General features: G+C 39.5%; 1 protein-coding gene across 4 annotated transcripts in view; it reads right to left on the reverse strand.

Annotated features, from left to right (window-relative positions):
- THRB (thyroid hormone receptor beta) overlaps positions 1 to 24,418 on the reverse strand; it is a gene marked incomplete at its 5' end in the record, with an annotated part of 280,575 nt that overhangs the window by 115,377 nt on the left and 140,780 nt on the right. The gene's annotated exons all lie outside the window — the stretch shown is intronic.

Below are 24,418 nucleotides of genomic sequence, written 5' to 3' on the forward strand. Positions count from 1 at the left end.
ATGATGAAACATGCGTCATTGGCTGTGGTATGAGAAAAGAACCTTACAAACACTTAGCCTAGTGCCTAGGATATGACAACTATGCAGTAAAGGTCAGCCATTATTATTATCATAATATGTAAGGCCCCCGTCTCGGTCCTGAGGATACCAAGATGGACAAGATTAGAAGATGTAGTGCATAGAAGTGAGAAGCCAAACACCAACTAGACTCATTGTAAATGTGTGGGGAGCAGCTGGGTGGATCTCCTGTCTGTTTTGGGTAGGCTAGGGAGGGAGAGTGCTGTGGACTCAGGGAAGTCTGAATGATACAAGTAAGATTAGTAATAAATGACAAGATGTAATTTATCTATGGTAAAGGTAATTTTAAATTAAATTGACCCTTGAGATTAGAAGCTTTTAGCATTTTTAATGTTCCTTTTAGGGTTATGCTTTGTTACGAGCTGAAAGTTTATATCCCCTCAAAATTCATATGCTGAAGCTCTGACCGTGGAACCTTCCTGGTGGGATTGGTGTCCTTATAAGAAGAGGAAGACAGAAAACTCTCATTCTCTCTGAATGCACGCACCAAGGGAAGGCCATGTGAGGACATAGTGAGAAGACAGCCATCTACAAACCCGGAAGAGGGACCTCGCCGGACATCAAATCTGCCAGCATTTTGATGTTGAATTTCCCAGCCTCCATAACTGTGAGAAATAAATTTTGGCTTTTTAATCCATGCAATCCATGGTATTTTGTGATAGTAGCCCGAGTTGACTAGTCCATGCCTCTTTTCATTTACAAGCCTTTATCAGCCATGCAGGATTTATCAACACCAGCATGCTTTCACAAAATAGTAATCTCTAAAGAAAGCATTAAATATTATTTTCCAGTTGGTTCAAGAAGATGCCTAGAGATGCAAAGATAGAAGGAAATCCTGAAAATGCTCCATTGCTTTACTGCTCAACCCTGTTATCATCACCAAGCTGAGAAGCAAGAAAGGAATTTTGTGTGCAGCCGACTTAATGCACATGGGTTTAATATTTCAGCCCCAACTGGTAGGATTTTCTCCTCTAAATGTCTCAAAAAGCTGCATTTGGACAAATGGCTAGGTCATTTGTGGATATAGCTGAAGAATGTTGAGCCACTCTTAGGCCGAGGTCACCCACATCAAGCTTCACGCATGTCACCAGCAGCTTTGCTTATTCATGTTGAAAGTGGCACAGTTTCAAGGCTTAATACCATGGTGTGACCAGAAGAAATAGAAATTTTATATCGAAACAAAATTTTCTCATCATGGCAACATCTCTCTCTTCCCATATAAACACCATTCTTACATACCCTCCTTACTTTGGTAAACAATCATATTTGTATGAGGAAGGGCAGAGTACATTTCTTACCACCAGCCAGGGTGGGATGGGGTGCAGAACCAGAACACAAGAATGGGGTTTAAATGGTCCTTCTTACTTTTAACTTCAATGTGCTCCTGTAAATGAAGAAGTTGAAGATCAAGTTTGATGGAAGTTAAAGTTGGGTAAATTCCAATGAGTAATAGCCAACATTCATGAGTTGTAGGTAATTTCAAGCAACACTTAGAGGCCCTGCAGCTTGTGGTGGGAATCCAGGCTCTTCTTGGGAGTTTTTGGAATATCCAGTATAATCTGAAGACACAATGAGGGGGTGGGGGTTACACAGCCCCCTTAGACAGGCTTCCTTTTCATGTCCTTTCTTTGCCACTGAATACCTCTGCTTGTCTTTCTCTCCACCTGGTGCTCTTGGTTTAAGGCTCCTCCTTTATTCAGATCTAAGTCCTTCATAATCAGCATAAAAATCTGAATCTAGGGCTAAGAGGACTTAAAAAGTCCTCTCACCCCTATCCTTACATCCCTAAGCTCTTCTCTGCATTAGGTCTGGACTGATTGAAAACAGAAAGGAACCTAGATATTGAACTTTGTTTGTCACAGTATTTTCATGTGCATGATTTGATGCTCACATCCATTCTATGAGCTACATAGGCCAAGAGTGGTTTTCCTCGTTTACAGAAGCAGAAAGTTAGTTGTTGGGAAGCATAACTTCTCTTAGGCCACAGTCCCCTGATTTGTAGGTGACATGAGAGTCATCCTCAGGGGTTCTGAGACCCCTGTTGAATATTCTTCCAGCTCTTCCTGGTTGGTCTGTTTGCGAGATAAGAAAACCAACTTTCAATGGGAGAAATGTTCCAGCTTTCTTCTGCAATCTCCAAGAATCTTTATCATCAGAGCTTCTCTTGATGGCCTTTCCGTGTTTTCTGGGTGGTAACATAAAAGTGTGAAGGCAGATCACCTCCAGTGATCCCTATGAAGTTGAACTTGATGTTACATTGTAGGAAGACAATTAAAACATAGGCTCCTGGACTGATTACATCCAGTCTACTTTTGGCTATCACCTGATAAATCCCATCCTCCTTAGGCATGAGGTTGAAAAGGAAACACCAGTAGCCGAAGACTAAGAGGAGAAAAGAACATTTACTCATATAACTCATGGAAACTGCCAAGCACAGAATTTCCTGTGCACTTATCTTGGATGTTAGAGCTGCCACAAAAGCTGCATCTCTGAAGTTGGACTGAGTAGGATTCTGATTTGGTACACGAATATATCATGGTATCAGGTACACCCGATACACAATTTCCTTCGCGTTTAAAGAATGTCTTTTAGTTGGTCCCAAATCGAGACAACAAATTTTCACCCTGGTGGCCAGAGCAGAACAGATTTGGCCCGAGGTAATAAAAGGAAGGCTGGGGAAGGCCAGGAGATGGAGGAAGAAAGCCAGTGGCTGCCAGCCCAGAGGAGACTCAGTTCCTGGTCCCAACAAGAAGCGAGGCATGATTGGCAGTTGTGGAGGGAGGCTTTCTAAATCAACATCCTGAGTTTTCTTTTCCACTGCCTGCATCTGAAATACCTACATTCCTCACTACCTGGAAAACAGGCCCACCTTCTTTTGTTATCAGCTGAGAGCGGGACTTGAAGGCAACCTTCTAACATTAGAATTTGTGGGATTCCATCTACCTTCTGACTGTAGGGCAGCTTTCTCTTTTAACCCCTTGTTATTTTTTTGGCTGAGGCACTCTTCCATTAATAGACTTAATACCTGTTTATCCCACTGCTATTAAAAAGTCTTCTGAAAGCTGCCAAAGGATGTTTTTACCGTGTTCCTAGCAATGAATAATCCTGCCTTTTTCTGCCGATATAAGCCAGCCTGTGACTGACTGCCAAACTTAAAATTCCCGGGCTGAACCAAGGACACTAAAGCAGTGTTTCTCAAACTATGGGTCCCAGCCCATGAGTGCGCTGTGGCATCAATTTAGAGGGGGGAGCAAGAAGTATCTTTTTAAAAATGAAATAAAGTCAACTGGAACGTGTCAGAGTTCGTTACATTGCCTACGAGTAAAACTTGTTTTGTGAAACTTTTGTTTGAGTTTGCAGACACACACCACCCCTGGGCTCAATAGTTATGTAAAGTGTATTTCTTACTGTGGGCTGTGGTCATCAATTTGAAAGCCACTGCACCAAAGCAATGCCAGAAACGCTGAAAGAAGTGACTTGCTGAAGGAAATAGAGCCCTTCTGATTTCTGACTGTGGTCCAGAGGGCTGGCTCAGAGAGGGGAGGGGACGAAGAGACTCACAGAAAATGGACAAGAGCCCAGGATGGGGTTTCAAATTAGAGGCTTGCTGGCCAAATGGGAGGGTTGGCAAATGGACAAACAAGGGCTTTATTATTGCGGCTTATTAGGTGCACGAAGACTAAGGAGTTTTTAAAGAAATTGAGCACATAGGATTGAAAACACCAACAAGATCTCCAGGTACACAGCTTCACTTTGCGAGAGGTATTTCATAAATTGCTTGGTTGACGATTTGCACAACGTTCTAGACCAGTGGTTGGCAAACTGCGGCTCGCGAGCCACATGCGGCTCTTTGGCCCCTTGAGTGTGGCTCTTCCCAAGCCTTAGGAGTACCCTAATTAAGTTAATAACAATGTACCTACCTATATAGTTTAAGTTTTAAAAATTTGGCTCTCAAAAGAAATTTCAATCGTTGTACTGTTGATATTTGGCTCTGTTGACTAATGAGTTTGCCGACCACTGTTCTAGATGCTTAGTAAATGCAAACAACAGTTTAAGAGTGATTGACATGCACCTTCTATTAGGTAAAAACATAATGATCTGGTCATTTTAACCTACAAAAATTACAATTTTATATGGTTCTGCCTTCAAAGAAATGGCATTCCAATTTTTCTTCAGGCAAAACAGTGTGCTGGTATATATTCATCTATCTATTTATCCATCTATCAATTCTTTTTAGGGGGAGAGTTAGGGGACTGAGGATTAAAATATAGGTTTGCCTTTCAGAAATGAAGTGAAACTTAAAGTATCGCTTTCTTTATTTCAGCTGCACTTACAGGAAACCTAATTATCTTGAGGGGTTTGTTTCTTGGTTGGTGGGTATTAAACACAGTCCAGACTAAAACAACTCAAAAGACTCAATTTTTATTTCATGAAATCTCTCTAAAACATTTTTAAATACCCTGAGACTGACATCAGTTTCTTACGTATTGACATGACTGAAAATTCTCTTCTCTGACAAAAACTCAGAGTATTGGGCTGTTCCCCAACCTGCTGACAAGTGTAGAATCTCTTCAACTTGACCTATTCATTCCTCTATCCCCAGCAAAGAGCTCTGATTCTGATGTCCATCATAAAACCACTTCCTTATTTTTCAAGGCAATACTTAGCTTCTCTCCTGATTTCTAACTGTGGCCGACAGCGTTGATTCTTCTGAATGTCACTTCCTAGTAGAAAAGAAATGAACCAAGTTGTGTTTCCTTTTTATTTCCTTGGCCTCCTGGAAACGCCTGCAAGGCAACAGTTTCCACATCTGAGTGAGCCAAGAAAAATCCCAAAACACTGGCAGGAAGAAAAATATTTGGTGCTTAGTTATGGTGTGTGTGTGTGTGTGTGTGTGTGTTTAAGATATGAAGGAGGAAAAAGAAGGTTTCCAGAAAGTTTACGAAGTTGTTTTGATTTCATGCAATGCACGTGCCTCTCTCCGTGGGCCCTGCCCTTCCCAGAGTGCTGTTTGTCAGGTCCCAGGCCCTTTATAAATGTCTGAATTGATACAGATGCATCTTGCAAACAAAATGTTCTTTCAAGTCAGCCTCATATCCTAGGCATGTCCACTGTACACATCCAAAACTGTACTCAAAAAGATTTGAAACAAAAAGATTATGAATAAGAACTCCTCCTCAGATGCACTGAAAAGGATTTTAGTCATTAAAAGTGTTCTGACAACGCAATTCAATTCCCGTTCTAAGGGACATGATGCACAATGAAGTGGTTAAAATATCCTAATTAAACAGATATTGAAAAAACAACATCTTTCCGACAAGAGGAGCTTCATTTTTCTAGCAATTGCTGGTCCTGGGCTGGTGGTGAAATCAGTCAGAGCAGCAGAATTGCAGAGGAATGATTAACCTTCCCTTCTCCTTGGAGGTCCCAGAGCACTCATCTAGCCCTGGAAGCTAATATGTTTCTATGCTCTCAGGCATGCAACTTCCTCACCGGATATTGAGTGATTAGAGGGTGCTTTTTATGGCCACATAGCATTTTGACTTAAGTGTACAGACAAGGTTTGTTCAGAAGTGAAGAAGTTTTCCACTTAACATAGTTACTATGCCATGAATTTTTTACTTACAAATTTTATTTCGGTAAGTTTGCTTAGTGCAATAGCACCAAATGGCTACTTTGTACTTCAGAATTTAATTGAGGTTTGCTAGTCTTCCTCATTTTCTTTGACCCACACAGACAATTTATACAATGAAAGTGGGCAAATATCACAGCATGGAGTGTTATGGGGCCAGCCTGGGGTTCCTGAGGTTGGGTCTCAGGCCTGGCCTACTGTGTGTCCTTGGGCCAATCCCTGAACTCCAGCTATCAGGATTCCCACCTGTAAAAAGACTGGATTTATCCAGTGCTATCCAGTAGAACTTACTGTGATAATGGCAGAGTTCTACATCTGCACTGTCCAATATGGTAGCCATCAGCCACATGCGCTATTGAGCATTTGAAATGTGGCTAGTGTGACGGATGAACTGCATGTTTAATTTTCTTTCATTTTATTCATTTATATTTAAATTAAATAGCCCCCCGTGGCCAGTGGCTGCAGCATTGGACAGCACAGATTGATGATCCAGGTCCCTTCTTATCTAAATGGTATTACTCCTCCTATCCCAACCATAAACTTAGTACTTTCTTTCCTACACCCACCTTTCCAACTCCACTGTCTTTTTTACCTCGCTTAGAATCAAAGATCAGAGATGCCTCCATTGCCATTCCAGTTTAGAGTCCAGAGCTTAGAATTAACCTGCAGTATTAACCCACTTCTTGAAATGGAGAAAAGGACCAGGTCTTAAGAGCCTCTTTGATCTTCCATTAGAGCCCAGTTGGAGAGTCAGAGTTATTTGGATGGAATGAAATCTGACATCTATCGAGACAAAAGGCAACACTGATGTGGCTTCCTATTTTAGGATAATGTCAGCTTTAGTTAGAAGCTTCACTGTCCAAAACTTCTGCTAATAAATATGGCCACATTATCAGAATGGGAAATTCCTGTGCCAAACACTGTCTACTGTCATTCCTATTACATGCCAAGCCTAGAACTGAGTTCTGAGGCTGGGACTATATGTAAGACCCCCTCCTCTCCTAAGAAGAGCCCACGTCTAACAGAAGAGCCTGGCCAGAGGCAGAATATTTCTAACACACGATAGCACATCTTAGAGCCAGCGTGAACAATGGGCTGTAAGAATACAGAGGAGAGAGAAAATCCTCCCCTCCTTCCTGGCAAACTAGGGAAGGTTTCGAAAGGAGGTATTAAAGCATCAAGGACAGAGGAGGGCATTTCTGACAGAGGAGCATATCCACAAGCTTTATGTTTGACTTTCGGAGGAAAAAAAGCAAGGCTTCAGAGCTGATTTTGCCACCTCTCACCAAAGAGTCCTTTAGCTAAACAATTTCTCAAACAGCTAAAATGAACCAAACCTTTGGTTCTCTTGGCTTCTTTCAAGGGGCAACTTGCACTTCCTTGATGAATGATGAGAGGCCCTACCCCTTCCAATCCCACTCGACTCCACCTCTTGGACACAATAAAGGAAATTCTAGGGCGTATCAGAGAGAAGTCTTTTGAAGGTACTGAGTGCAAGGTCAAATCCATGGGTTAGAGAGGAAGCAAAGAATTTGGAAGTTGTATAAATAGTGAGTACTGTCATCTGGAGCATTGATTTCCCAATCAAAACAAAACCACTCAGTTACCACCAGAGTAACTTTATTTTGGAATGTGACCCTTACTTCGGAGAGTCTCATAGTCTCCTCTGTGACACAGATATTTTATCGCCAAGAACAGTTTGCTTTCCTGCCTCTCCTCTTCCTATATCGAAGTCATTGGGGCAGGTGGGGTTTGGTCTCTGGTGAGCTGCAGAAAGGAACTGCTGCCTTATTGGGATCATCCATTTAACTGCAGCACTTAGTTACCCCGCCCTCATCCCTGCCTTTTAGAAATTTACAGGCTAAAAGGAGGAGGATGACACAGACAGGATATTAAGCCTTATAAACAAATACATAATCATTATAGCTACATGCAATAAATATTTGCTTTATGTGAAAGCCACAGGCCAGGATAAATGGTGGGTGGAGTGCTGGCAGCTTGGACTTGGGGCAGTTAAATGAGGCTGCAGTTCCCTCGCTGGTCTCACCTGCTGTTGATAAACACCCATAGGAGATTCCCAAGCTACTTTCCTTGGTTCTTGACAGTTGTTCACAAATGTTGCTTAGTACATTAGAATCACCTGGGGAGCTTTAAAAAGTCTGGGTGCCCAGGTCACTCCCTAGATCAATTCATTAGAAGCTCTGGGGCTGGAACCAGCCCTCAATAGCTCTTAAACTCCTCAAGGGATTCCAACATGCAGTAAAGTTTAAGGACCTCTGCTTTTGACTTCAGAGCCGTGGTTCCTAATTTTGGAGTTCAAACAATACAGATTTCTGGGCCCCACTCCAGACCTACTGAGTCATCATCTCTAGGGGAGGATCTTGATCTTTGATTTTTAAAAAACTTCGAAGCCAGTCTGATGCCCACGCTTAGTTGAAAACCTCTGTTCTACAATACTGATTTTTTTTCTCTCTCTCTGATGTGCATATGATAGATAGATTCAAATTAAAAAATGATGTCCATTGCCCTGGCTGGTGTGGCTCAGTTGGTTGGAGCATCATACAATACATTGAAATGTCTCGGGTTTGATTCTCGGTTAGCGCACATGCCCAGGTTGCAGGTTTGATCCTAGGTCAGGGCAAGTGTAGGAGGCAAATGATCCATGTTTCATTCTCATCTCTCTCTCTCTCTCTCTCTCTCTCTCTCTCTCTCTCTCTCTCTCAAATCAATAAAAAATATCCATGTCCTTGGGTTAAAATTAAAAAATAAGAGTCCATTAAAGACTAAGTCGAGGATATTTACTATTGAGACATCTCTTTTCTTTTTTTCATTTGGCTTAAACTTCTTGTTAAAGCGTAACACACTTATAGACGCATGCACAGAATGTAAGTGTATAAACTGCAACCAGCACTCAGATCAAAACCCTGAAGCTGATCAGTCACTCAGGACCTTCCCGTGCAGATGCTGCCCAGCCCCATGGGAACCACAAACCTGGTTTCCAACATCTCTTCTTCTTTTTAAAGTTTTATTTGTTCCCATTACCAAATTGCAGCAAAGTTGGCATATTTAGATGTAAATAAGTATCCAGAGATAATAAAGAAGCCAATAGCATTCTGAGGATAAATGGCCCAATACATCTTGTATTGCTCTTGCTTGCAGTTATTTAAAACAAGGAAGAAGAAAATGGGGAAGAAATATTTTCCTGGATTTTCATCTCTTGTTAGTTATTGCTGCAATTTTCTAAGACTTTATAACATTAACTCTAAGCTTTGTAACACCTCTGCAAAGGTAAGAATTATCTCTACTTAATAGATGAAAAAATGGAGGCTTAGCGAGGAAGCGAGTTGCCAAGATGTGGCTGTAGGTCCCTATTATGCAGAAGGCCTTTCCCTCCAAGCTGCACACTCTTTCACATTTATAACCCACTGAGAGTTTAATCTCCTATAAATATTAACATGAAAAAAGGTCTTTACGCATTCATGCTATGAATGCTGCTTATGGATTGTAACTATTTCTTTAAAAATCCATTGCAAAAATACTTTATGAGCTGCAATTCTCAAATGGCATAGATGAGATTTTAGTTCATGTGTTTTTCTTTTCTGATTAAAAAAGTAATTTGTATTCATAGCAGAGTAAGACACACACATAGAAGAAGAATCTAAGAATCATGTGCTATACCTAAGGGTTCTTTAAAAATAAGAAGGCCCTTTAAGAGCCCAGCTCTCCAGGAGGAAGGAAGAGTTACTTGATCTTTGGGTGTTTTCTAAGAGATCTGATGTGGATAAGTCATTTCTATGTAGCTCTAAGTGTTCTGGAGTTGGTACAGACCTGGCGCTCCACTCCAGACGGTGCGCAAGTGTGCAAATGATTTGAAAGGCTCAATGACAATCTGATCTCAGGTTTTCACAGATTACCAGGTTTAACAAAATTTCCTCACAATTAAAAACAAAACAAACACCCCCTCCCCCCCGCACTGTTCCTAGGATCAAAGGCTTTTATCTACTTGTTGATATTGTTGACTGAAATTATGGTGTTTAGAAATTTATCATCAGTACATCTGAACTCTTAACAGAGATTCCAGGAAGCCTTGAGGTTTCAGGGCAAGTGTGTCTCCCCTCCCCACCCCCACCCGCCCTTTTTTTTTAAACAAACATACCGGGGTTTTTCAGTTTTATTTATTTATTATTGTTTTGTTTTGTTTTGTTTTGTTTTTTAGAGAGACAGGAAGGGAGAGAGAAGGAGAGAGAGAAACATTGCTGTGAGAGAGAAACAACTGCTTGCCTTCTGTAGGTGCCCTGACTAGGGATCGAACCCAAAACCTGGGTCTGTGCCCTGACAGGAAATTGAAGCCATGACCTTTGGTGTACTGGATGATGCTCCAACCAACTGAGCCACTTGGTCAGGGTGGGTTTTTTACCTTTAAATGCCTGGGTTTTATTTTTTATTTTTATTTTTTCTGGAGGAGGAAGCTGTGTATCTTTTTCAATGTGCTCCCATTGCTCAAAATATTCTGGGGGATTCAGGAAGAAGGGGCGACATATCCCAGTTCCTGTACACAATGGCACAGGAATTCTCTCACTCAGCAATGATTCTGTCAAAAGCCACTGATTACATTTCTGGATCTGTCCAGTCAAAGCACAAAACAATATTCTCATTATGCCTCAAGGAGGGAAGAACCAAAACACGTTGCTCCTCCTGGAATTCAGCACATACTCACAGGATGGAGGAGCTTGAGAGATGAGCGTGGGCTCCCTCCTAGCTGAGCTTGAGCAACTAGAGACTCAGGGTGGCAGGTTACACAGGACTTTGTTCAGTGACACCACGAATTAAGGAATCAAGAAGTTTATACAGGATCACAGGCATTGTGACTCAAAAGAAAGTCATTTTTCCAGTTGAAACCTCAAACATGAATTCTTGCATGCTTTACCAATCTCTTTGCCCATTATAAAAAGTGATACTTATCCTTCCATATATTTCTCAAACTGTACACACACACACACACACACACACACACACACACAAAACCATTATATAGGTGTACCATAATTTTTTTCAACCATTCCCCAATTACTGGGCATTCGTTTAGTTCCCAGATTCTTCTTTCTCCTCACCACAGCAATGATGCAATAACATTCTTGTATACAGAGTCTTGCACACTGGTGCTTTTACTTTTACGGGCTAGTTTCCCAGAAGCTGAATCATGTAATATAGGGTATGTGTGTTTTTGCATTTATAGAGTTTGCTAGATTGCTTTTCAAAGATTCACAAGACCACAGCAGTGTATGAGAATCCCACCCCTCATCTTTCCATATATCACAGTTGTGGGTATAACCATTCTTTTAAAATTTTTACCAATTTGATGGGAGGGATGATATCTCATTGTAATAGCTGAATGAACGGTTACCCCTCTTCCCCCCCCCTCCCCCGCCAAAAAAAGAGAGATATGTCTAAATTCTCATCCTCAGAATCTAGGAATAATATCTTCTTTGGAAAAAGGGTCTTTGAAGATATAACTAAGGATATCTAGATGAGATCATCCCGGATTATCTGGTGGGCGCTAAAGTCCATGACAAGTATGCTTCTGAGAGATCCACAGGGGACAGATACACAGGGAGAAGAGGAGGGAACCATGTGAAGAAAGAGGCAGAAGTTGAAGTTATGCCCATACAAGCTGGAGAATACCTGAGGCCACAGACACTGGAAAATGCAGGGAGGAATCTCCCCGAGAGCCTTCAGAAGGAGAACGGCCCCGACTTGGGTTTCAGCCTTCTTGCTATGAAAATACATTTTTGTTATTTTAAATTACCACAAGTTTGTGGTGACTTGTCATGGCAGCCCTAGGAAATGAATACATGTAATCATTGTTACCATAAACTTATGTTTTTCTAAAAAATACTAAGGCTGAGCATTTTTCATGTGTTTTTATTGGCCATGTGGATTGGCTTTTCGGCACATTGGCTATTCAGATATTTATCCCGTTTTTTTAAACCTTGGTTGTTTTCTATCAATTCTTACGAATGCTGTAAAAACGCAGATATGAACCTTTCCCACATGTTATAAGACATTTAGCTTATGTCTTTGAGTTCCTTTAGGATATGTTTGGTCATTTAGTTAAAAAAAAAAAAAAGAAAATGACATGGCATCATCTTTTCCTTTATCCTTTATGTTAGTTCCTGTTGACATTTCCCTGACTATGGTTCACAAAAATATTCTTCCTAAATCTTATCTAAAAGTTTGTGGGGCACAAAGATGGTCCCCAAAGATGTCCACTTATACACACTCATCCTGGGAACCTGTGAAGATGCTACCTTCCATGACAAAAAGGACTTTGCAGATGTGATTGATAACAGATTTTGAGATGGCAAGATTATCTAGAATTATCCAGGTGGGCCCAATCACAAGCGAGTCCTTAATTAAAGCAGTGTTTCACGGGAGTTCCTTGACTTTTGTAGGTACACAATGCCATCAACAAAAAAAGATATCACTTTTTTTGTTGCATGAAATATACCAATTATTTCTTGTCCCACTAATTCACTAGAAACTCTGAAACAATGATGAATAATATTAGTGATAGCAGAGGTCCCTACCTGTTGAGAAGCGATTTTCAGACTTTTTCATCCCCTGGCACACATAAACTAATTACTAAAATTTTGTGGCATACCGAAAACTTTATTTTTTGCTGATCTGACAAAAAAATTACATATAGTTTTTATTCATTCACACCAGATGAATATTGTGTTGGCTATTGTCTTTTTTTTTTTTTTTTTGCAATCTAAGGGAAAAGAGGTCAGTGCCCCCGACTCACTGGCACACTGGTTGAAATTGCTGTTGTAGACGATTGCACGGATGGTCTCAAATTTCTGTGTCTGTGACCTTTGCCATGAAACTTTGCAATGCTCTCACACAGAGTCTAGGCTGAGCCATGTAAGTACTTTGGCCAATGGGGTGTTAGCATATATGATGCAAGCAGAGGCCTGAAAAGTGCTTCTGATAATGGGCTTACTCTTGCTCTTGGTCCTCTGTCACTACCATAAGAGCAAACCTGGGCTAGCCTCCTGGGAGAGGAGAACATGTTCTGTAGGGTACAATGTTCCCAATCGTTCTGGCAGAAGCCATCATAGATGAGTCCACAGCCACCCAGCCCCAGACACGTGAGCAAGCCCAGCCCAGTTCCCCTGACCCCCACCAACTGTGAGCTACTTATGTGTTCAACGTTATATGTCTGTGAAGTTGAGTAGCTGTTCTGCAGCATTTTTGTGATAATAAATCATTCATCCACTCTCTTATGCCTGATTTTAATAAGCCATAGAGTGTCACCACTTAGAATTTTGTTCTTTGTTAATTTTTGGTGGGTAGTCTTTATCACATTGAAGTAAAACAGAAACAGACAATAATTAAGGTTTTTAAAATTAAAAATGGCTGGATTTTACAAATTCCTTTTCCACTTGTATTGCTACAGTTACTTTTTCCTTTCCTTAATCTTTCTTGTGCATATTCATAGTGCATTATTCTTTTGAGATGCCTCTGGATTTTACTTGGTAATAATTCATTTAGAAGTTTGTACCTATGTGTGTAAGTGAAATTGGTCCATGTTTTCTAGTCTGTATTTTGTTTATAAAGTTTGGAATAAAGGTTATGCTGGCTTTAGAAAATGATTTGGGGCCTTTCAAAATTGATTAAGGAGCCCAAATACAAGAAAGAACATAAAGATCTGAAAAACATAAGTTACACAATCTAATAGATTTGTGCAGAGAACTTGCATTACAAGGCTGAAAAGAAAATTTTAACTTACTTTAAAAAGTAGAAACTTTTATAGATCATAATCTTAGATCCTAAGAAATAAAAATGATATATAAGAAAGCACTAGCTAGTCAATGTTAATTACTTGAAAAATTCTAGGATTAATGAGAAAAGCAAAATTTAAATTATGAGCTATCTAGAATCAATGAAAACGAGAATATTTATTTCCTTCTGAAACTCATGGAAGACAGTTAAAGCTATATTCAGAGAAAAACATATAACTTATGGCTATGGTAGTTTTGCTATTAAAAGACTTATAATAAATGAACATACTACTGATACTAAAAATTCCATGAAGAACAAAAGATTAAACCTAAATAAAGTATGAAGAAGTTAACAAAGATAAATACTGAAATAAATGAAAGTGGAAAACAAAAATGGGAAAAAGAACAAATAAATTCAAAAGTTGGTTCCTTTATAAAAGATATAATCCTATCCTGAGTATGATTATGGAAAGAACAGAGGGAAATATTATTATTGAAAAAATAAACACACTAAAAGATGAAAATAAGTATAAGAAAGCACTTATTGAATCCTACTGCAAAGGATATAAAAGTCTAGAGGGAATGGATTACTTCTTAACAAGGTAAGAATTAACCCAAGAAGAAGTAGAAAAATTGAATAAAAGGAGATTGAAACAGTGATTAAAATTCTATCATTTAAAAGTACCAGGTTAAATAATTTCACAGCTGGGCTCCAACTAACTTTTAAAGATGGTTTTAGTGCCATTTAAACTATTCTAGATTGCCGGGGAAAAAATGAACACCACCAAAATTAATTTTACGAATTAAATAGATCAGTGGTTCTCAAAGTATTTCCTGGACCTGCAGCATCAGCATTGTCTGGAAACTTGTTAGAAATGCAAATGATCTGGCCCCAGCCCAGACCTACTGCATCAGAAACTCGGGGGTGAGGGTCCAGGAATCCAAGGCTGTTGAGTGATTCAAGGGCATGCTGAAGTTTGAGAACCACTGCTGTAAATGTAGCCGGCATCTATAATAATAAAAGCGTAATATGCTAATTAGACTGGACGTCCTTCCAGACGACCTTTCAGATGAAACCGGGGCTGCAAGGGCCAAGGCAAGCCGCAGTGGCTGTGAGGGCCAAGTCCCTTGCATGAATTTCGTGCATCGGGCCCCTAGTACATCTATATACAAAAGGCTGTAAGTTGCTCCATCTCCAGGAATATCTCCTAAATTTACCTGCTTTGCTTTCCTTTTTCTCAAGATCGTAATCTATCTTTCAAACATATTATATTGAACTTGCTCAGACAATTCTTCCCTCCCACAAATTTTGTTATTGCATAACAAATATCTTCCATGTATAAACACATCCAGGCATTGACTTTGATAATTACCTGGAAAATCATTTCTATAGGATGCATGGACTGTGGACTGTTTATGGTAACGTTGGATGGGAATGTGTGAGTAGCATGAAAACCTGGTATTGGGGTTTGTGCTGACAATAGACGTTGCATGTGTGAGATGAGGTTAAGGCTGATGGTGCAGGTATTACTATTAGCATCTATTTATATATTGATAGAAATAATGGGTAGTAATCAATCCCAAACTAAGTTAGACATGACCATTTGCAAATTGCCTTCTAATAACCAAATGAGAAGTACATTTTCCCAGTAAGGGCAAACTGGTCACAATGGATTGGAAGCATTTTAATATTTTTAAATCATGAGATAATGAGGTATGTGAAATGCATACTACAAAAGCAAGGTGTTTCACATCCATTATATCATTTCTCCTGATACCTACTGTGAAAAGTATTTATTATAAGCTCCATTTTTTTAAATGAGGAAATAAAGGGTAAAAAAATTCAGGAGCTTGTCCAAGGACATCCAGTTCTATGCAGGATTCAAAATCAGGTTTGCCTTGCTCTAATCTTCTATCTTGGAACTTTTTTTCTAAGACCAAGTTGGCTCCCAAGAAATCTGAGTCCATCTCCTCCTCCCATGGACCAACTCCTTCAGAAAGAGTCTTTTCCCAACAGATAACACACTTCCTTCCTTGTTCATTTAGATGCGCTCAATGTTAAAGTGCTTCAATGATGTTTTTATTTTGTTTGCCCAGAAACTAACAAATCGTTACACACGCTTCATAAAAGAAATCATTTTAATATCAATAGCCAAGTCTTTTGGGGATTAAGGGCTTGGGGTTTGCTTTGGCATGCAGAAGGGAATATTAGTTACCTGTAATTCTGGTTTTGGGGTGGCTCCTAGCTGTAACAGATAACAGCTCCCTGCATCGAAATTTCCTGGCACATGACAGGCCCGAGCTGGAAAGCTCCGATTTCCCTGCTTCTGACCACCCACAGGGAGGAGGCATGAATCTGTCAACAGTGTGGTCTCCTCTATAAAGCTGCCTTCCTCAGAAGTCTTTGGTTCCTCACACTGAGACGCAGTGCTCAGGCCAAGATGATTGGGTTGTCAAAAATATAGACTCCCTGAGAGCAGAAATTATAACTGGGCTGAGCAACAGGGAAAAATTCTCCAAAACAGAGGAGCATAAGTTTTCTTAGTATTTGCCTGCTCACAGCTGACTAACTTGGTCGCTAGGGATTGAGGTGGGTGAATCACCAAATTTTCAAGGTGATCAGGGTAGCTGGGCTTGTTTTTTTCCAAGGGATAGAAAATGGTTTCACAAATGGGTAAAGAAAGAAAATGTTAGGTTTAAACCCTCTGCTACCAGTCCACTGATTTAACTATGTAGATCATAATATATAGCCTTGTAACTTGTAACTGTGTAGACCTTTGGCAGCTGATGAAATTTCTAAAGAGATCTAAAATATGTCTGCATGCAAATAGTTTTCTTTTTACTTTCCTATAATTAATTGACAAAATTTGGAAATCAATTAGGGAGGTACATAATTTATTATGACTCAGTTAATTACCCTTGCATATCTGGTTCTTAAAAAAAGTCACTTTTTTTTTTTTTAAAAGCAATCCATGGCTATACCTCATTCTCATGTTCCTCATAATAAAGAATGGAAATCTTCCGTGAGAGTTCTTAATTGTTTTTATAAATACAATCAACAACAAATGATAAACTATTAATGTTGCGTTATTACTGGGAAGTTATTGGTGATTAAACTAGACAAGTGTATGTTTATTGATGTTGGCAAGCAAATTTTGGTATCCTATACTGTGCCATATGTATGCTAAATACTATCTGAAACCATGAATTATTTTTATATTCATTGAATAGGAATAACATGATAATGTATGAGTTAAAATTTGTTTTGGAACACAAAAAGACTATATGTTCATTATAGACAAAACAAAATATATAGACAAGTATAAAAAACAATGACTAGTCCTGGAACCATCCAGCCCACTCAACTCATACTTTCTAGTTTTTCTATGCATCTGTTTTATATATAGTTGAATTTATATAATAAATTCCAACTTTTATCATTTCCACCTATAACTTCACCATTTTCCTATCTATAATCTCTTCATAAGTAGTGCTTTTAATGTCTTAAAATAGTCCACTGTATTATATAGATATAATAACATCTATTTAAATTCTCCCATTGAAAGTTATTTGGTCAATTTTCAAATACAAATAATGCTACAAATAACATTTCTGTGCCAACATCTGTCTCTGAATTCTGGCTTATTTCTTTAGAAAAAAATTTCAGAAGTATTCTAGAAGATTCTCAAATTACTGCTTCAAAAAATATGAACATTTGGTGGGGCTCTTGATACAACTGCAAATTGTTGTGTCCTAAATTGTCACGAATTTTCTCTGTCAATACTGAAAGTTTTTCCTGGATTCCAGCTGCCTGTCTCCAGAGTTTCCATACCACCTGTCAATGATCTGAGACTCCACAGTCTACCGTAGTCAAGTTAGGACTGTGAATATATATTGGAGACCACTGAAATAGCTTTTGTTGCCATTTGCTGTAGAATTCTGCCCATCTGGCAAAAACAAACACACAAACAAACAAATAAAAAAGGGATGTTGAGTTTTGAAGAAGCCGCAGGCTGTTCGTTTTCAGGAAGGCAGGGGAAGGGATGCTTATAAAAGAAGCTTAGGCAGTTGGACTGAATGAGATAGCAAGAAGATAGATACTAATAATGATAGTTTAATAACAATAATAACAAATTTGTTATAAACATAGACATACCCGCTATCAAAGTGTTGGCTTTAGAATCTGGGACTCTAGGAAAGCGTTAGGGAGTCTTAGGTTCACGAGCAGGGTGTTATAGAGTCCTAAGTCTCTGCAAAATGTCGAAGTCCTAGACTATAAAATCACCATTGGATACACAACATCCCTATCTTTTGAAATATGGACAAGAGCGAATAATCTAATTAAGCAGAAACCACCCTGTTATCTAACTGGGCAGAAACCATTCTGGAGTGAATGAAATCTTTGTTATAAAGCCAAATATAGGAAAATAAATTTGAGGCATGAGGAATAGGCCTTCTTAAAAAGGAGCACGGCCAACTTTCACTAATAAGTAAATTGTAATCCTTGGTCTTTTGTTGTGTCTAAGTGTAGGTACAACCCTACACTTACATCTTAAACGCTTGCTCATTTTTTAATTCACCATAGTGTAAATATTTGTTCATGGTAAAAACTCAATAAATATTTGCTACATTTTAATTGAATATAGTTTCTTTCTATGAGTTATCTGAATTGGGAATTTTCCATGTCTTTGAAGTGAAATCTATCTGTGTTTATGGAATAGATTCATGCCTCTCTTGTTTTTGTGCCACTATCAACCAAAAGTTCTAGAATTTTCTTTCCTTAGAAGGAAGGAAACGAACTGTCCATTTTCTTTGCCATTTAGTTGCCACACTCCAGGTATTCAGGCCCCAGACAGAACCTTTGCACCTGCTGTTCCCTTTGTCTGGAAGGCTTGCTTGTCTCCTCTTTCCTGCTGGCTCTCACTCCTCAGCCAGGTGCAGCTGGGATGCTATTTCATCAGAGAGGCCGTCTCTGGTTCTGCCTCCCTGCACTTGACATTTTTTGTTATTTTCTCTCTCAGCCTCTTAGCCTTTTCCTAGCATGTATTCCAATTTGAAATCATTTCATTTATTTCTGTATTTTGAAAACTTCAGTATATTTCAAACTTTTAAAACTCATGATGAGAAATGTTTTACATTGATTCATGCCCTCACACATACATAGAAATGAAACAGTAGTTTGATGAAATAACACATTTAAGTCTGGGAGAATGAAGTCTAGTTTTTCATTTTATTCTAGTTTGTTCATTAAATAATCACAGAATGGTTGTGACCCATTAAATTGATCTTATAACCCATGAACAGGGTACAACCCAAAATTTGAAGTATTGGGCTATTTCTTTTGTTTCACCCTGCCTCCAAAAAATGTAAGCTCCATGAGGTCAGAGAATATATATTTGCCTTATTCACTGGTATAGAGTCGACACTCAATATTTTTTGAGCAAATCAATACATGAAAAAAGAATACATTAATGAACAAAATCTTATTAAGTTTATCTTTCTTACTTGGGCATATAAGTGCTCTTAAGTAAAAAAAAAAATATCTAAGTGGATCGCCATTTCCCTTTCCAATAAAATGATTTTCAGAATCCAATCTAATGTTCAGGGACCCAATAGGCATTTCATGAAGGACACTGACATCACTGAATTGGTTAGTAACTCACAGAATTTGAAAATACATTTGAAGACTAGAATTTATACCTGAACTTTTATAATTTATAATTTAACTATAAATTTATAATTTATAGATAAAGAGCATTATAAGACTGCTCTTTAACTAAACCAGAAAACTCCACTCCCTTATTTAGAGCTGCTTGGGTGGCAAAGAGGCCAGTGAACAAACAGGTAAAAAAAAAAAAAAGGAAGCTAAGAAAAAAACAACAAAGGAAGGTGTCCCTTACACCGACATCTGTCTTTGCTTTCTAAACGCTATTGAAGCAGGGGCGGATGAGCGGGCTGGCTACCCTAAATGGAAGCCTGGGGTCACATTTCTATTCTCCTTGTGGAAAGTTTTTCCACGCGCTTATTTGAAATCTCTCTTTGTCAATCTGATACCAAATCACGCTGTTACTGTTTGATCTTTGTGAACTAAGGAAAAATATTCTGTTCAGAGTAACAAACTTTTTATGTGATTTAAGAATTGTTGTCTACCTGCGAGAATAAACTGACAAGCAAAATAGATCCAGAGGCATGGAAGCATGCAACAGACTGAGGATTCTCAGAGGGGAGGGGCAGAGGAGATCAACCAAAGAAGTTATATGCAGATATGCATAATCCACGGACACAGACAATAGTGGGGTCAAGGCCTGGGGAGGCTACAGAAGTGGGGAGGACGGGAGTCAGTGGGGGTGACAAAGGGGACATCTGTAATACTTTCAACAATAAAGATGGATGAAACAAACAAAAAAAAAAGAATCTCCATAGTAGGAAACTACTTATCAATAATCTTTGCCTTTTGGAAAAGCAATGCTGTACTTTCACTTCCTTCACTGAGAGGGAAAGGAAAAGAAAAGAGAGAAGACCTTCTTGTATTCATCATTTTTTAAAAAATAGGTAACTACTTCTTGGGAGACTGGAGTGACGATTCCTTGCTCTTGAGCAGAGCCTCTCCAACTTTAGTGTGCATCCAAATCCCAGGCGGGCTTCTTAAACAGACCGCTGGCTCCTACACAGAGCGTTTCTCTCTCAGTAGGTGTGGGTTGTGGCCACGCAATTTACATTTCTAATTAGTTTTCAGTTGGTTCTGAGGCTCCCTGTCTGAGCGCCACATTTTGAGACCCACTGCTCTGAAATAATGGTTCTCAATTGGGAGCAACTTTGTCCCGGAAGTGGACATTTGGCAATGTCCAGAGACATACTTGTCACAACTAGGTGTGCGTGTGGGGGTATCTGCTGGCATCTAGTGGGTAGAGTCTAGGGATGCTGCTAAATACCCTACAATGCACAGGATAGGTGCCCACAACAAAGAATAGTCCAGCCCCGAATGTCAGTCGTGCCAAGGTTGAGAAATCTTGCTTTAAAGGAACTCTTTCTCATGCAGCCACTTTGTTTAATAAGAGTTTAAATTACAGGTAAAACAAGAGCTACTCATTGCAGAAGCCTTCAACTAAAGTGGGATGATGTCACAGAAATTATATTAATTGGGTGGTGTCTCAAGCACATATCTACTGTCATCTATTTCGGTGTTGGTCTGTTTCTCCCACATTCTCACATGTCCATTAAGCTTATAAAACACTACACAGTCCAGACATTTACTCATCCAAAATGTAAATGAGGACCTGTGTATGGCTGAAGAGGGATGTGAAAGCAGTTGAGATGAATAAACATTTTTACTCCCCAATGAGCTGCAATAACAACCTTGCCCCAAACAGATAAGATTACAGGCACACCTTGACTGTGGAAAATGTAAATACCATGTACCACAAAACAATGGAGCTGGAAAGGACTTTGCTATTATCTAGTAGACTCAATATTTCTGTTTAATATTATTTATTAATGACAGAAGAACTTGGTTGGCAGCTTGGCAAAGGCTTAAGGCAAAAGTGAGGAGTTAATGACTGCCTTGGGTACCTTCTGGTATCTCCTCTCCATTTTTCATAGACTCTTGCAACCATCTATTTTCAGAATTTACGGAGCCCATACCACAAATAAAACCTGCCCTCAGATTTAAAAAAACAAACTTCACTATCAGGTATGACTTCTATCCATCTTTTCCCAGCCCTCCTGTTACAGCTGAGACCCTATCTCAGCAAATGGTACCCTGAAAGAGGTTTCCCATGGTGAAAATGAATCAGTGTTTTTGCTTTTTCTCTCTCATTTGCCTCTGTGTTATTCAGTCCATCTCCAAATCTTGTGGATTATTCTTTCTAAATCTCTCTTCTGGAAGTCCCTCAGTCATTTCTACCTTTACGTTGGTTTATACCAACATCCTTTCTCTGCTGGATTAGGAACAGGCTTTCCACTGGCCTGCCAATTGTTGGACATGCCCCCTCTTCATATGCTATCCAGAGTGAGGTCTCTAAAGCACATATCAGATCATGTCATCCCACTGCTTAAAACCATTTATTTGCTACTACTAGGTCCAGAGACCTTATGATGACTTATAAGACTCTATTTACACAGGCCACTGCTTACTTCTGATATTGTGTTCCTCTTTTCTCTACTCGCCCAACCTTCCTATTATGCCACAATCATTCTGATTTTTTTTGGTTTTCATGAAAGTGTCATGCTCTCCCTTAATAATATACCTTTGCATGTGCTGTTTGCCCTGCCAAGAACAGTTGAATACTTGCACCCGTTTTCTGCCACACATCCCACTGTTCCTTCAGGTCTCAGCTAAAATGGTACTTCCCCTGGAAAGTTTTCCTTGACCTCCCAAGTCAGAGTTAGGTGCCCGCACTTGTGTTCTCATGGCATCTTGTAAAGCTCCTCATTGTGATTATCTTCTGTTATAATTGTCTTCATCCCCCAGTCGTCCAAAGACACTAAGAAGGTGGGGTTTCCATGTCTTTTGTTCTCATGTCATCATAGTTCCTGTACTTAGCATAGTAGTTGGCACACAGTAAATACTGGCTGTACTTCTTGGTGGGAATTTAATAAAATATATTATCCTAGGAGAGAAGTTAATGAAGCTGGTTGGGGAGATAAATTTTGAGATACAAAAGGAGCCTTCCCTGGGGTGGAGGGTTCTTGAATTCAAACCATGCTGCTGACATTTTCTATGTACACACCCACATTTGTGTGGCAGAATCATTGCAAGGCCCAGCTCTCCTGCTAATTCAGAGAGTTGATCTCCTGATATAACCTTCAGTAATGTTCACATTCTTTCCTCTCTATTGTACATCTAAGTGGATGAAAGCACCATAGGACGGCAGTGTGGCTGGACCATGGTGAGCTAAGGGGAAAAGAATGGGGGTGAGATCAGTGAGGCCAATTTCTACAGGGCCAAGCAGCCCATGCTGAGGAGCAAAGACTTTATTTTTAGCCCAACAGGGAGTTTTTAAAGAGTTTAAATCATGGTAGTCACTGACTCCATCACTCCAGCTGCTTTGTGGAAAACAAATTCGAGAATGGGCCAAAAGTGAAGAGAGAGAGACCCGTTAATAGACCATTGAAGCATTTCAGAGGGATGATGGTGGCCTGACCTGGGATGATGGCAGTAGAGATGGTGGAAGTGTTCAGACTCTAGATATATTCCGGAGGTAGGAGATATAGGAGTTGCCGAGAGTTCGGATTAGGGGTGAGGGAAAGTGTAAGCAAGTATGATTTCTAGGTTTTTGGATTGAACACCTAGATTAATGATGCTGCCATATAATGAGATGACAAGACAAAAACGCCTACTAATTTTCAAGGCCCAGCTCAATTCTCACCTCCTCCATGGAAGCTGTCATCAACGTCAGCACAACCTGCTCACTTTCCTCTCAACAATGTGGGAAATCACTGTCCCAATGCTCATCCTTTTACAAGTATGTGCCGAACTCCCCAACCCAGCCATGCCCCTTGACGGGAACATAAGCAATTTCTGGGACAGAGCTTTGGATGTAGTAGGTGCTCCATTATGCTCCTTGGTGGATTAAATACGATTCACATTGGGGCAAATGCTCTGGAATTGCTCCCTGGAGCTGTCAGTTGCTAAGAGTGTCCTGTCACCCACAGAACTAAACGTTCAGATCCTCCAGCTCATACTCCAATTGGACATTTTAGAAAGCTCATTACCAAAAGCCTTTGAAAACTATGTTCCTTGCTAGAATCTTAAAGACAGGCATTTAACATCTATTACAGACTCTATGATTATTTAGTATTATCCCTTTTCACTTGATATATAGTTACTGTTCCTTCCTATTATTAACTATTGCCTTAAAATGCAGCCTCATTTCCTCTTCTATTAAATACAAATTCAGGATAAGTTTCTCCTCATTGAAAACACTATTTCCAAGTACATTTCATTCTCTGCAATATTCATTCACACTTGGGTTAGAATGCTTTAAAATCTTTCCAGATACCATACTATTACCTTTCAATTCACCTTAAAAGTTTTTTAAAAATATAAATCTGGTGTATATTTAGTGTTAGACACTGATTGTAAGGACTTCCCACGCAAAGCTAGAATGCTCTCTATAATATTCTGAACAGTGAAAAAGGAACATAATTATGAAAATCTTATGCAGAAGCAGGAATTAGGCTTTGCCTTTTTTTTTTTCCTTTAAACTTGCGATCTTTGAGAATCACTTAGAGCAGGGGTCCTCAAACTTTTTAAACAGGGGCCCAGTTCACTGTCCCTCAAACCATTGGAGGGCCGGACTATAGTTTAAAAAAAACACTATGAACAAATTCCTATGCACACTGCACATATCTTATTTTGAAGTAAAAAAACAAAATGGGAACAAATACAGTATTTGTATTTGCATGTGGCCCGCGGGCCATAGTTTGAGTACCCCTGACTTAGATGATGATAGTACTGAGATAGGCATTTCAGACACCCTTTGTCACTGAATTGTCTCAACCACCTTGCGATAGATTTTACCTCCATCTCACAGCAGAGAGAACACATACTCAGTCTAAGGATACACACGAGAAGCAACAACACCTGCACCAGATCCAGGGCTCCAGTGATGGGGGAGTGAACCCCTTAGGAAAAATCCAGTTCCCATGTAGCACTTACCAAACTATTTGAGAATTCTTCCTTAAGTCAATCCAAGTCCTGAAATTTCCATTCACTGTCAGCCCTACCATCCAAAACAGGAGTTCTTTACATAGACTTCATAAGGCTCCACAAAATCTCTGATATTTTGTGCTAGTTTTGCATTTATATAAATGAATTCTTCTGAGGGAATTAGTCTATAGTTTGATTTTTTTTTGGTTAGGTTGTCAAAAGGGTCTGTTACTTCCCCCCCGCCGCCCCCACCCCAAGCACAAAATCCTTTTT

This window comes from Myotis nattereri (assembly GCF_964212035.1).
Source record: "Myotis nattereri genome assembly, chromosome: 14".
Classification (NCBI taxonomy): domain Eukaryota; kingdom Metazoa; phylum Chordata; class Mammalia; order Chiroptera; family Vespertilionidae; genus Myotis; species Myotis nattereri.